Source organism: Octodon degus, unplaced genomic scaffold, assembly GCF_000260255.1.
Source record: "Octodon degus isolate 3935 unplaced genomic scaffold, OctDeg1.0 scaffold00072, whole genome shotgun sequence".
Lineage (NCBI taxonomy): Eukaryota > Metazoa > Chordata > Mammalia > Rodentia > Octodontidae > Octodon > Octodon degus.
Window position 1 is genome coordinate 38,561 of NW_004524648.1, and position 5,466 is coordinate 44,026.

General features: G+C 35.6%; 1 pseudogene; it reads left to right on the forward strand.

The window, feature by feature from the left end:
- The first annotated feature begins 230 nt into the window (after positions 1-230).
- Positions 231-5,466, forward strand: part of LOC101561537 — a 48,661-nt pseudogene continuing 43,425 nt past the window's right edge.

Sequence of the window (5,466 nt, forward strand, 5' to 3'; positions counted from 1 at the left end):
GAAGGACCATTTTATTGTGAAAAAATATATACATATATGCATATACAAGACAGGATAGATATACAACTACTTTCTCTTAGTTCATTTAGAAGAAAGGTTTGTACTAATACGTTTACACAAGATATCATACCTGCATCTTGTCCTCTGAATAACTACTACAAAGACAACACTATGCAATGTATTAATTATTGTAACTGTCTTATTAAACTGATTTGAGAGAGCGGCCTAAGATGGCAGACTTGGAGGATCGGGTGTCGGATGAGGAGAAGGTATGCATAGCTGCTAAATTCATCACTCTTGCCCTCCCAGGGGAGTTTAATGAAGTATTCAATGATGTCTGGCTACTACTTAACACTGACAATCTCCTCAGGGAGGGGCAGCTCATGCATTTGCCCAGTATAACATGGATCAGCTCATACCTGTGAAAACAGAAGGCTGTGAAGATCAGGTTTTAATTACAGAGCACGGTGATCTGGGTAATAGCAGATTTTTAGATCCAAGAAGCAAAATTTCCTTTAAGCTTGATCACTTATGGAAAGAAGCAAGCAACCCCCATCCAGAGGAAATAATAGAAGTTTGAATCTTGGAGAGAATCCTGTGACAGTGCTTTAAGAGCCTATGTGAAAGATCATTATTCCAATGGCTTCTGTACTATATATGCTGTTACAGAGGGCAACAGTCTCTTATTGCATGTATCCAAAGCCACCAGTTCCAGCCTGAAAATTTTTGGAATGGTCGCTGGAGGTCAGGGTGGAAATTCACCATCACACCACCTGCAGCCCAGGTAGTTGGAGTGCTCAAGATTCAGGTTCACTATTACGAAGATGGCAATGTTCAATTGGTTAGTCATAAAGATGTGCAAGATTGAATAAGTGTGTCAAATGAAGCCCAAAATGCCAAGGAGTTTATTAAAATCATAGAGTACAGAAAATGAGTATCAGTCAGTAATTAGTGAAAATTATCAGACAATGTAAGACACCACACTCAAGGTCTTGGGCTGGCAGCTCCCCATTACCCACACCAAAATCAACTGGAATAAGATACTGAGCTATAAGATTGGCAAAGAAATGCAGAATGCAGGGGCTGGAGAGATGGCTCAGTGGAATAAGCGCTTCCCTGTCAAACGCAAGGGCCTGAGTTCAATCCCCACCCAGTTCTGCAAAAAAAAAAAAAGAAAGAAAAAAGAAATGCAAAATGCTAAAAGGCTGACTGTGGGATTCTTCAGTATGTGGAAAGAAAATGATTCAACATGTGGTCATATGATAAATAAGTGATTTATAAAGAAAGGTGATATTTTGCTAGGGCTTTCAAACTTAACAGAATTTCTAGCCTCATGGAATACTGTTCAACCTATAGCATTGTCTTGACCTTGCATTCTCTCACTTGCAATACTCTGTTATGACTCTATCTACTTGTAAATATTTTTTCTGTGTTATGTTGGAGAGAGAGAGAGAGAGAGAGAGAGAGAGAGAGAGAGAGAGAGAGAGAGAGAGAGAGATTTATCTTGGAATCATTTTACTGTGTAGAAAATTTTCCTAGCCATGAAGTCCTGCTACTATTTAGATAATATGTTCAGTACTTTTTTTTACCTCTGTGCTTCGGAGCATTTGTGTTACTTTAGTGGTTTTTATTGAACCAACAGGTAAAGAGGCCATGCTGTGAACTGTAGCTAAATGTAAGATGCATTCATCTCTTTCCATTTGGCTGCTCTGATCATCATTTACAGCACCTCATAACTCTTAAAGCTTTGCATTAGGGTTTTTCAGGTTCATTTGGGTGGGAGCAAAAGAAATATTCTGAGAATTCCATGATAGCCAGCTTTTCTGGGGGAACTTGTTTTTAAATCCAAAGACTTGAACCATTTCCTATACAAGAATATGTTTGCTTTTTTGGGGGGAAGGGGTTCTCGCATTGTCTCCTTCCCTATTGTAGGTATTGACACCTGCATTTTTAGAAGAATTTTACCCTTTTACATTTTTGTTTGTATGTGTGTGTGTTTAAGAACAGCTGACATACTGTGGATATAGTAAAACATGAAAAATTCAGTGTTGAAGGAATCCTGGATATCTTGTCCTTTAGTGCTTTGTGGCAGGATTGTACTATAAGCAAGTGAACCCAACAGCTCTATAAAACACAAAAACTAAAACCAAAATGAAAAGAGTAACTTCCAGGCAGTATCTCTCTATTGTAACCTGTTATTTAAGGGCATTCTAGTGCTTTCTAAGTAGGATGTCACTTGTTCCAAATGACTCTTTTGTAGTCCTGCCTGCCAAGAACTCAAAAGTAACTGTGATTTAGCATCCTTTCCCAGGTATATTGGCAGGTGAACGTGTGATCCCAGAACACACAGATGACAGAGATATGATAGGACAACCTATAATGGTGGATTCATTTACATTGTTTACACTTCTATGACCAGGCCTTAAAGGGAGGTCAGTTTTTCTAAAAAAACAAGTAGTGTCTTCCTACCTATTTCCAGAGACACCTTAAAAAAAGGTGTTTATTCAACTTTGTTTTTTGCTCAGTAATGCAGTCATGCAAGAGTTTGTTTCTAAGTGAAAGCTGTGTTAGCCTTTTTTGTTTTTTTCAAATAAAAAATATTTGTATTATTTGTCATTCATACTATCCATCCATCATACCATACTATCTTCTGTATCAGGTAGTCCAATAGAAATATACTTGTTTTGTTCTAAAAAATAAATAAATAAATAAATAAACTGATTTGAAACTGTTTCATTGCTATTTTACCTTTTCTCTCATTAAAATAAATCAAAATGTAAAGTTGGTTCTATGAAATAAATAACATTGATAGGCCATTAGCCAACCTCACCAAAAAGATGAAAGAAAAAAATCAGAATTCAAGCAATTAGGAATGAAAAGGGGAAAGTCACAAGAGATCATCAATACCTACTACAAGAACCTATATTCTAATAAGATGTAAAACACAGAAGAAATGAATAGATTCCTAGACACAATCAAATTGACAAACCTAAATCAAAAAGACATAAAAAATTCTAAATGACCCCATATCAGTCAATGAAATTTAGAATGCAATTAAAGGGCCAGGGACATAGTTCAGTGGCACATCACCTTCCTGGTAAGCACAAGCACCTGAGTTCACTTCCTGGTACAAAACAGAAAATGTAACTAAAACTTTACCAACAAAGAAAAGCCCAGGACCTGATAGAGGCACTGCTGAATTCTATAAGAAATTTAGAGATGAACTAATGCCATGAATGCTGAAACTCTTTAAGGCAAATGAAAGGCAAGCAATACTTCCAAAACCATTTGTGGAACCAAGTATTATCCTGATTCCAAAACCAGAGAAGAAACCAACCAAGAAACAAAACTACAGTAGGCAAATTTTTCTAATGAAAACACATGCAAAAACCCTCAATAAGATACTGGCAAGCAAATCATGAAGATTTTGCACCATAACCAAGTAGAATTCATCCCAGGGATGCAGAGATGCTTCAACATACACAAATCAACTAATGCAATATACCATATTAACAGAAACAAAAACAAAAATCAGAATCATCTCAATAGATGTAGAAAAAGCATTTTACAAAGTCCAAAACCCATGCATGGTTAAAAACCATGCAGAAAATAGAAACAGTCTTTATCTTAATCTGATAAAAAAAAACATCTAAAATAAACCAACATCTAACATCATACTAAATGGTCAAAACTGAAAGCTTTCACTCTAAAATCAGGAACAAGACAAGGATGTCCACTATCACCATTTCTATTCAACATAGTTATGCTAACATTAGCCAGAGCAATAGATATTATCCTTTTTTATACACAAGGTCTCACTACACACTACACTGTAAGGATCAGACTCACAGTGATCCTCCTGTCTCAGCCTCCCCAGTGCAGGGATTACAGGCAAATTAAAAAAGAGAAAGAAAACATGCATAAGGATAGGAAAAGAAGAAGTTAAATTACCATTATTTGCATATGACATGAGACACTACATAGAAGACCCCAAAAGCTCCACCAAAAGACTTCTATACTTAACCAAATTCAGTGGTATAACTGAACACAAAGTCAACACTCAAAAATCAACAGTATTTCTGTTTACAAGCAGTGAATTCACAGAGAGAGAAATAAAAAGTCATACCCTTCACAACGGCATCCAAAAAATGAAATACTTAGGAATCAATCTAACACAGAAAGTAAAATATCTATATATTGAAAACTATAGCACTCTGAGTGCTATAGGAGATGGAAATAGATATTAGAAAATGGAAAGATATTTCTTGGATAGAAAAAACATAGTGAAAAAGACCATACTTACAAAACTGTTACACAGATTTAATGCAATTCCAATCAATACCACTAGCATACCTTAGAGAACTAGAGAAAATACTCCTAAAGTTCATTTGGAACCTGAAGGGATCTAAAATAACAAAAGCAATTCTGGGCAACAAAGACAAGCTAAGGGACATCACAATCCCTGACTTGAAAGTATACTACAAAGCTACTATGATAAAATCAACAAGGTATTGGCAAAAAAAAAAAAAAAAGACCTGAGGATCAGTGGGACAAAATAGAAGATGTCGACTCAACCAAACATGGAGGCAAACAAAGGACCAAACATGTTCACTAGGAGAAAGCCTATTTAATGAATGATGCTGAAAAAACTAGATTTCCAAATACTGAAGATTAAAATTAGATCCATGTCTCTTACCATGCACTAAACTAAAATCAAAATGAATCAAAGATCTAAATATTAAAACAGACACAATAAATTCACTGGCAAAGAAAATAGGTAGAAATCTTGAGGACATAAGTGTAGGCAAAGATTTCATGAGCAAAACCAGGCAGCACAAGAAATACTTCAAAGAATCAACAAATATGATCTTATCTTATTAAAAGATTTTTGCAAAACAAATCATCAATAGGGTGAAAAGACAACCCACAGAGAGGGAAAAAAAATATAACCAGTTGTACCTCAGACAAAAAGCTTCTATCTAGAACACATAAAGAATTGAAAAAAAAATCAGGCCCCTAAAATTCAAAAACCCAATTCAAAGATGAGCATCTGAGGTGAACACACACTTCTCTGATGAAGAAATACAAATAACAAATAAATACATGAAAAATGTTCAACATCACCCGTCATCTGAGAGCTGCAAATTAAAACAACAATGAGTCTCCATCTCACTCCTAAAAGAATGGCTATCATCAACAAATCAACCAATAACAAATGCCAGCAGAGCTCTGAAGACAAAGGAACACTTCTCTTTTGTTGGTGGGAGTGTAGATTGGTATAACCACTATGGAAATCCATATGAATATTTCTTTAAAAACTAGGATTAGAGATCCCATGTGACCCAGCTATTCCCCTTCTGGATATCTTCCTGGAAGAATTAAAAATACCATACCACAGCAGTGTATATTACCTATGTTTATGGCAGCACATTTTTTAGTAACAAGATTTTGGAAACAATCAAAATG